The following is a 10,010-nucleotide window of genomic DNA, read 5'->3' as shown; positions in this document are numbered from 1 at the left end:
CATATACACTCTATATACATATATACATGTGCACATATACACTCTATATACATATATACTACATATGCACATATACACTCTATATACATATATACTACATGTACACCTATATACTCTATATACATATATGTACTATATACACATATACACTCTACACACACATATATAATTTTGTGGGGTGCTATAAACTGAACGACACAGAACGCGGGTGGAAAACGTGAGTGAAGCTGTGGTTTGAACGGAAAAAACAAAAAAACAACCACTGTTAGTGCCCAGAAACAGGACAGACTGTGGAGCATCTGTGTGAGGACACGGGGCTGATACATCACTGCATCCTGCTACACGAGCAGGATCCATGTCCGTCCGGACACAGTGCTACCGTCCGAGAATAGCCACCCATCCCTGGGCTTTTAATTTGTATTCAGCTTGAAAATATGTGCATTTGGGCTTCCTGGAAATTTGCTTTACTCATTTAACTCTCCTCTAATTATCAACAGCTTTAATTGGGGAGGTTGGTTAGATTTTATGAATGAAATATGAACATAAACATATATACATCCTTATGTTCAAACACTGAACATTTCAAAGTTCAGCCTGCAAATGTAAAACCATGTGACATATAAGACGGAACGGGAGGGGGGGATGTTATTTCCACGGATCCGTAAAAACTGCTCATTTTTAAAAATAGCTAGATGACTCATTTTCAGTTATTAATAGAAGGAAGTAGTGCGAGCGAATTTGCTAGAACGTTGGTACAGGCTTATCGAGAGTCTAACCAGGCTTCCATGTATCTGCAGGGGCCAGAGAACCACTAGCTGTCATTCCTCGGAAGCCAGCCACCTTGTCTTCTGACACAGTTTCTCTCTCTGACCTAGAGCTCGCCAAGCGGGGTAGGCTGGCTAGGCAGCCTGGCTTCCCAGGGCTGGGATTGTAACCGTTCACATGGGGTTCTGGGGACCAAACACAGCTCCTCACGCTTGTTTACCTTAACGAGCGAGCCATATCCCTAGACACTCTTTCCTTAAGATTTACTTTTATTTATTTATTCTTGTTGTTGCTGCTGCTGTTGTTTTGAGACAGGGTTTTACTGTGTGTATCCCTGGCTGTCCTGGAATTCACTCTGTAGACCAGACTGGCTTCGAACTCTCAGACAGCCAACTGCCTATGCCTCCCAAGGGCTGGAATTAGAGGCATGTACCACCATACCTGGCTAGATCTATGTTTATTTTTAAGTGCACACATAAGAATGTGTCTGTGGTGGGGGTGTTGTACAGACATGTGAGTGCAATTGCCTGTGGAAGCCAGAAGAGGGTGCCAGACTCCCTGCTGTTTGTGTTATAGATGGTTGTGTTAACTTATGTGGGTGCTGGGAACAGAATAAGTCCTCTCCAAGAGATGTACACACCCCTAACCATTGTCTTTCCAGCAGACCTGCCTCCTCTTCAAGACAAGGTCATGCTACGGAGCCCTGGCTGGCTCCGCGCTCACACAAGTGCCCAGGCTGGCCTCGAGATCACAGACTCAACCTTTCAAGTGCTGGAATCACAAGTGTGAGTCGCTACACACAACTTCTATGAAATTTTCAGCCTGTCGGCACTTCCGGCCATGCGATCCGCTCTGAGACATATATCTGTAATAAACTAGAGCCCCCAAAAGGGAACATGGGTAATCCCATGAATCAGATCATCATCATAATGTGTGATAGTAAGAGCAGTCCTGACGAGAATGCTGCTTACAACACAAAGAACAACGGACAGCCAGCTACAGCCTCAGTAACTGCCAGCTACACAGTCACCTTAGAATCCAGGTAGAATCCAGGAGAGCCAAGCCATGCACAGCTACTGTGCGCTCAAGCCTGTGGAACAGTCCGTGGTGATGGGATTTTTGTCTCAGGACTGTAGAGTTAAAGGCATAGTCCTGCCAATTGTGAGGTGCCCTCTCTCCCACAGACCACCCACAGCCATGGATTTTCCATCTGGTGAACAAAACAGACAGCTCCCTAATTATTTCTGAAAAGGATTTTTCCCCCGTAACATACTTTTCTTTATTTGTCTGTGACCTAGAACTTCACAGAAAGCCCAACGCATGCCAACTTCATTTCTTGTACTGAAACATCCTATTTTATTGTTTTAACTGGTGTTTGGGCTTTTATTGTTGTCGTTGTTATTGTGTTTTTTGTTTTTGTTTTTTTTTTTTTTTTTTTGGCTCTAAGATAGAAATTACTATCCCAAGATCCAGCGCACCAAACACAATTCCCAACACACTCCCCATCAACAACTGTTTTCTCTGAGCAGAGAACACCCTGTTTAAACACGAACCGATGAAGTGTTCCGTTCACAACCAATAGGATGGGAAACGGAAGGAAATTATTTGCAACCATTCTCAACTGGGCACCCATACTGCTAGTGTCAAAATCTATGGCTTTTCCAACAGGATGGCCACCTCTGCCAAAAGCATGCTCAGAAATGCCAACTGTAATTAAAATCTGGCACCTGTCTTGGGCGCCAAATTTGCTTCGAATGTCTCCATGATGAAATGTGTCTCGGCTTTGGAGGATGCACGATATTTCTCACCCTCTGCCCTTCGGAAAAACACTCGAACAGGAAAATAATTGATGGCTGTTATCCCCAAAATCACTTTTCTCCCCATCTTAACTCTGAGGAGTCTTCTCTGCTTTCTTCCTCAGAATCTGTTTAATTGGTCCCAAGAGAATCGGTATATGCCCTTCCCTACATTTGTTTTTACGACCCTTAGGGAAAACGGGCACCGGGCACCTTCTTCCTCCTCGGGGTTGCTTTTGGGGAGTTGAAGTATGATATGCACTGACGGCACAAGAGTTACAGACTACTAACCGAGACACAGATTGCCTTCCCTAAGCAGACTTTTTAGAGTAGGAAATACGTGTGTGTGCATGCGTGTGTGTGTGTCTGTGTGTTTGTGTGAATGAACTTGGAGCCTCACATACTTTCCCACTAAATTACCCCTACACCAGGAGCAATACATCTATTTTGTTTGGTTAGTTGTTTTTAAATAGAATTTCACTCTGTAGCCAAAGATGGCCTCAAACTCATGCCAGTCCTCACAATACTGAAATAACAGGCATGTGCCACAATGCTCAGCTTTGTGGCTGAACAAAAATCTTGATTTGTTACACGTTGTCCTTTCTCATGCTGTCTCCCCGTAAGCTTGTGCCCCGTCAACTATTTTGCTGAACTCCAAATCATACTAAGGGTTTTGTGCTTGGTTTTGGTTGTTAAGGGATCTGTAGTGTTTCTCATGAAGGCACCCCAAAACTGGGTAAAGTACTTGCCACACAAGCAGGAGGACTGAGTTAAAGTCCCCAGCACTCATGGTAGAACTCCCATGAGATCACAAATGGGGATACGCAACATCAACACCCCATTTCAGACAAGGCTAGGGCTGATACCCAGGTTGTCCTTTGACCTCCATGTGTGGTGCACTGTGGTATATATACACCCGCATTCACATACACAAACACAGACAATGCACACACGTGCAAAGATTTAAGAAAACAAAAACCAGGAACTTGCTCCGTGTTTCACAAGAGCCTCCTAGGCCCCGAACCTCTGGTTCAACATAAGGGAAGACAGAGAGGTCTAAGGCTCATGTGTGCAGCATGGTGCTAACATTCCTGCCCAAGGGACCAAATGCTAGCATGTGCAGGTGGTCACACAGCACCTCCACCTGGTCAGAAGGGAGCTTCACACAAGTCGACGGTCAGACAAGCAGCCAGCTCTGGTGTGGGGTCAACCCGGCAAAGGCTAGGTTACTGTTTAGAGATGTTGGTTTGCACTGACACTCCAAAACTGCCCATAAAGTTTAGTCTTGAATCAGAGTGGAGTTAGCGACAGACTGACCAGAATTAGCCATAGGGGTTTTGGGAGGACCCAGGATACATATAGAGAGACACAGGAAGTAGTAGGGAGGGTCTTAGGAAGATTCAAAGTCTTTTTGGATCAAGGAAGGAGAGAGAGAGGTCACCAGTCGCTTCTCTGCCTCTTCTCTGATCAATCAGGTTTCTACCCCAATATCTGACTCCTGAGTTTTATTTAACAGAACAATATAAGCAAATGCTTCCGATGGCAAATCACCATAGATGAGGGAGGATGCCCTTCTGGGGCCAGCGTGGCACTCGGCCCACGTCCTTTCTGAGGCTTTCCTCCGCCTTGAGAAGCACGCTTTGCAGACTGTGAGCTCCCACGGCTCCCTGCTCTAAATCATCAATTAAAATGGCAGAAAGGGTGGCACACAGACTGCTTAGAGTGTATCTGACTTACCGCTACATACACAACACGTGTGAAGTGATCAAACTATTTCATCGAGAAATCCCTTCCTGGACTTTAATCACAGCACTCTCTCTATGAGTTCAAGGCCAGCCTGGTCTACATAGTGAATTCCAGGTCAGCTAAGGCTATAGAGTGAGACCCTGTCAGAACGCATGGGTGAATGAATGAATGAATGAATGAATGAATGAATGAAAAAAAGGAAGGGAGGGAAGGAGGGAGGAAGGAAGGAAGGAAGGAAGGAAGGAAGGAAGGAAGGAAGCAAGGAAGCAAGGAAGCAGAATTGTGGGCCTGGGGAGACAGCTCAGTGGTTAGAAGCACTCACTGCTCTTGAAGGGGGCTCAGGTTCAGTTTCCAGCCCCTACCTGATGGCTTATAACCCACCTATAACTCCAGTACAGGGATACAGGGATCCAAAGCTCTCTTCTAGCCTGTGTGGGCACCAGGCATACATATGCACATAAAATAAAAATAAACAAGTCCTTAAAAAGAAAAATAAATAAATAACCTTATTGGCAGAAAATACGAGGATACGGGTAGTTAATAATGTAGGTGCCAAAGATGGAGAATTCAAGTTACGCTCCGGAAGAGACTCTGGCTGCCCGGAATGCACGCAGGGCAATGGTGTGGACTGCTGTGAAGCAGTCATTACTGGTCACCTCCAGGAACACCAGAGAATGGAGATGCCAAAGCCTCTGAGCAGACGACATATTGCATTTTTGCTACGAAGTTACGTCAATAGGTTCTGGAAGAGGGGACAGCTATGGTGGTTTCAGGGATAGTGGGGGGGTCTCAAAAGCAGTCTCCTAAACAGACCCGAAGAGGGCTGTGCCCAGGAAGCAGCACAGCTCAAGATGCCAACGATGAGCTGTAGCTCTGGCTTCTCACTCTACGATGGCATTCGATCCACAGATGTTTAAGTAATAAGATGCTATGGGACAATGGTTTTACCCTGTAAAGATTTGGTTTTTGTACTTGTTTAATAAAACGCTGATTGGCCAGTAGCCAGGCAGGAAGTAGAGGCAGGGCAACGAGAATGCTGGGAAGAGGGAAGCACAGTCTGCAGGCATGACCCAGATGCAGAGGACGCAGGATGTGACTGCCTCGCCAAAAAAGGCACCAAGCCATGTGGCTAACACAGACAAAAATGATGGGTTAATGTAAGTTATAAAAATTAATTATTAAGAAGCCTGAGCTACTGGGTCAACCAGTTTATAATTGATATAGACCTCTGTGTGATTCTTTGGAAATAAACAGCTGTAGGTCCAGGCAGGACAGAAACCTCAGCCAACAATGAGAATCCAGCCTACCCGTTCCTTCCTCCCCGTTCCTAGTCTCTTTTTCTTTTTTCTCTCTTTCCCTGTCCTTGAACAGGGTCTGCCTAAGTCGCCCAGCCTGACCTCTGGCTTGTAACCTCCCACTTTGGTCTGCCAAGAATTGGGACCACCGTCACACTCAGTTTGGCCTTCACTTTCTGTAATTTTTTTCTTCTTTTGTCTGACCAAATTTTTTTTTTTTTCGAAACAGGGTTTCTCTGTGGCTTGGAGCCTGTCCTGGAACTAGCTCTGTAGACCAGGCTGGTCTCGAACTCACAGAGATCCGCCTACCTCTGCCTCCCGAGTGCTGGGATTAAAGGCGTGCACCACCACCGCCCGGCTATGTCTGACCAAATTTTTAAAGAAACAAACTGGTATTTTTCAGCCTAATAAAGGAAAAATATATATACTGTCAATGCCAAACTATAAATAGCTTTTATTTGGGTTTTCACCTAGATTCATTTAAAAATCATCATTTTTATTTTAATTTTTTGTGTCTATTAGTGTTTTGCCATGGGAAATGTTAAGTCCCCTGAAACTGGAGTTACAGACAGTTCTGAGCTGCCATGTGGGTGCTGGGAATTGAACCAGGTCCTTTGGGAGGGCGGCGGTCAGTGCTCTCAACTGCTGAGCCATCTCCCAGCCTTACTCCTCATTTTTAAAATGTGGCAAACGGTCTCCCGTGCTGCTCTGGGGTAGCACCAACTGTGAACAGCATTACCATGTTTTATGTGTACTTGTGTGTGTTTTATAAAATCCTCTTTAGGGGCTGTAGAGATGGCTCAGCAGTCGAGAACAGTGGCTGCTTTTGGAGAGGTCCCAGGGTTCGGCAACTCCATGTCCTCGTCCAGTCTCCAAGGATACTTTCCTTACGTGGTGCCCTTACACCTGCAGGCAAAACACCTATGCATAAAATAACAATGATTTTTTTTAAACAATTTAAAGAAGAGTTAGTTTCCTTTTTTAAACTTTATTTTTAAATGATTTCTTTATTTATTTAATCCACATTGGTGTTTTCCTGCATGTATGTCTACAGGAGGTGTCAGATCCTCTGGAACTGGAATTACAGACAGTTACGAGCTGCCGTGTGGGAATTGAACTCAGGTCCATTTGAAAGAGGAGCCTGTGCTCTTAACCACTGAGCCATCTCTCCAGGCCCAACAGTGGCCTTTTTGAGAGCAATAAAAGAATCCTCCTTCCAGAAGGTGCCGAACTAAAGGGCTACAAGGCTTGTGGCTCCTTGAACAGGACTCAGACACAGGAGTTGGGTCGGCTCCTGCCCCTCCCTTGTCCGTAAGTTCAGATTAGACTCTCCTGTTCCTTATTTGTAAAATGGGTAAAGAAATCCCCTTCTCTCCAGAGCATCGACGAATGTAAGGCAGGGTGCTTGGCATATCCGGAGACTCGTGGAGTCTTTCCAGGTACAAGAATAGATCCCGGGGGAGGGCAGGGCGGGTCAAGAAGAACAGTACAGGGCACCCGGGGACAGGAGCACTCAGCTGGAACGGGAGGTCACAGGGGAAAGGGGCAAGAAAAAAAGGAAAGAAGAGAAAGGAGAGGCCAAAAATAATGTCTTTGAACTAGGTAAGATTCCATCAAACACTGCTGGCTTCAGAACTACCTTCGTGAAAACCTGGGGAGACCGCGAAGCTCATCCTTGGCACTCTCTCTGCCCCAACCCTGCGGCTTTGAGCACTTCTCCGAGCCATCGCGGCTCCTGCCTGGCGCCTGAGTTACAGCCAGACCTGCTTTTCAGGGAGCATACGAGCCAGAGACCCCAACTCTCACAAATGTGGTGGTGTCCACACTGCATGAGGAAATTAAGAGGAGGAAGAAGGAAAAACTGAGCAGTTTAAGGAGATTTTAAGTTTTATTTTATTAATAAGCATCATTACTTGGCTTCATTATGTGTTTATTATTTTCTGTGTGTAATTGTGTAATGTGAGTGCATGCCATATTGTGGGTCAGAGGAGTTGATTCTCCCCTTCAGACTCTGCGTAGGTTAAGGGGATCGAACTCGGGTGTGTGCAGCAAGCACCTTTATCCACCGAGTTATTTCACTGTTCATTATTATTATTATCATTATCATTATTATTGTTGTTTGAAGACAAGGGTTTACCATGCATTTCAGGCCAGTGGTCTAGAACTCATTGTGTAGGCTAGCCTGGCCTTGACTTTGTGATCCTCCTAAGTGCTAAAATCCTCAGGCCAGGCTTTTAGAACAGCATTTTAGTCTTTATCAGGACAATATCCCCCTGAAACGGGCCCTGCTTCTGAAGCAGAGACGGTGGGTTTGCTCCCAGCATTCAGATGTGCGTCTGCTTCAGAGAAGCATGCACCATGCTGCCCGTGCTGCCCTTGCTGCCCGTGCTGCCCGAGTTGCCCGTGCTGCCCGTGCTGCCCGAGTTGCCCAAGTTGCCTGTGCTGCCCGTGCTGTCCGAGCACCTCTACACTGAACTCGCACGTGACCTTTCTGACCTGGTTACTCTGAACAAGAGTCAGAGCAAGCCACCCTCGAAGCCATAAAAGCACCTCTAAGCGAGAGGGTGCTTGAACTCCAGAGACCTAAGGGAGGATCATAAAAGCCCAGTGGAAAGCAAGGTCCCCACAAGGAACTGGGCTTGAAACTTAAAACAGGGACCTGCAGCAGAGATGGCAAAGCCCGGGGGCACAGTGGTTTCGACCATATTGTACTGACCTCAGGGAGAGCGGTGTAGCTCATTTGGTAGTGTGCTAGCCTGCTGTGTCAAGCCTTAGGTCTGACTCCCAGACTATGTAAATCCAGTGCACTGCTGTAATGGCAACATTTGGGAAGAAAAGGTAGGAGAATCGCAAGTTTAACGCCATCCTTGGCTTTACGTAGTGAGTCTGAGGCTAGCCTGGGCTACAAGAGACCCTGTCTTAAACACACACACACACACACATATACACATACATACATATTCACATAGATACATTAGTCTGAGGCTAGCCTGGGCTACGGGAGACCCTATCTTAAACACACACACACACACACACACACATACACACATACATACATATTCACATAGATACATATACCCATGTACATACAGTTTACACACATACACACACATGCATGCACGTACATACCATTCACATACATGCACATTCACATACACACACATATACACATGTACAATACCATTCACACACACGCTCACACACACACACACACACTTCCTAATGCAGATCACACCATCCCATGCGTGTGCTTTGAGAAGCATCAGACCTGGAGACTAAGGGCAGCCCTATGTCCAGGAGCCTACAGCTGCTCTGCGCCAGCCCCCCGCAGCCATGCACCAGAACCCAGAAGCCTACAGCTGCTCTGCACCAGTCCCCTGCAGCCATGCACCAGAACCCACAGCCAGAAAAGGACAAGGGGTGATGTCTCTGGGTCTGAAGGGGCTACAAGGAAACCAATGCCACTCACTGCTAATGGACCTGGAAGCAAAGGGACGTCCCACCACACCCCAGGACCTCAGGGGAGACAGTGGGGACCAGGCAGGGTAACACTGCTAACACACCTAGCCCCCTTCCACCCACCCCCTGGAGGAGGGAGTTGGACAGACAGGGATGGGTAGGGACCACGTGGGCAGAGATTTGCATAGACAGGCGTCCTGACAGCCAGTTAGCTTCTAGATCAGTGGTTCTCACGTGTGGTGACCCCAACCATGACATTATCTGGCTGCTAGTTCCTGACTGTAATGTTGCTACTGTTGTGCATCATACACACATCATAATGTAAATTTCTGATATGTGTCCCCCAAAGGGGGTCGCGACCCACGGGTTAAGAACTACTGTGGAGGTCCTGCTTTTGACCCGCAGAAGGAGCCCTGGATTCTCACTTCATCTTTTTGGTTTTCCTCATGGTTTCAGTTAATGAACCACCTGGGAGCTGGCAAAATGAGCTGAGCAGGTGAAGGCTCTCACTGCCAAGCCTGACGCCTTAACCTGGGCTTGATTCACGGGGCCTACCTACATGGCGGAGGGAGAGAACCAACTCCTGCAGGTTGACCTCTGACCTGCCTGGGCATGGGCATGCACACACGCATGCGGACACACAAGAATTTATAAGACCCCCTCTTGGGTTTAAAAACCTGGAACTCGGTTAGTCACTGTCAGGACCATTTGCCAGCCCGCAGGTCCTGTCTGCACTTCAGGGAGCTCTCCACTCCCCTAGTTCCAAGGCCTTGCGGGCCACCCTTGCCCCAGGCTCAGGATTGGCCTCCTGGTCCCACACAGCAATGACGTACCCTAGGTGCTCTTTTCACATTAAAAACCTTATCAGATAGCCGGGCAGTGGTGGCGCACGCCTTTAATCCCAGCACTCGGGAGGCAGAGGCAGGCGGATCTCTGTGAGTTCGAGGCC

General features: G+C 47.1%; 1 protein-coding gene across 1 annotated transcript in view; it reads right to left on the bottom strand.

Moving 5' to 3' along the window:
- The window catches only part of Clybl (citrate lyase beta like), a 217,099-nt gene that overhangs the window by 181,951 nt on the left and 25,138 nt on the right, over positions 1-10,010 (bottom strand). The window lies entirely within an intron of this gene.

This window comes from Microtus ochrogaster, chromosome 17, assembly GCF_000317375.1.
Source record: "Microtus ochrogaster isolate Prairie Vole_2 chromosome 17, MicOch1.0, whole genome shotgun sequence".
Taxonomy (NCBI): domain Eukaryota; kingdom Metazoa; phylum Chordata; class Mammalia; order Rodentia; family Cricetidae; genus Microtus; species Microtus ochrogaster.
Note: the sequence above shows the minus strand (reverse complement) of the source record. Positions and strands in the feature narration are given on the sequence as shown.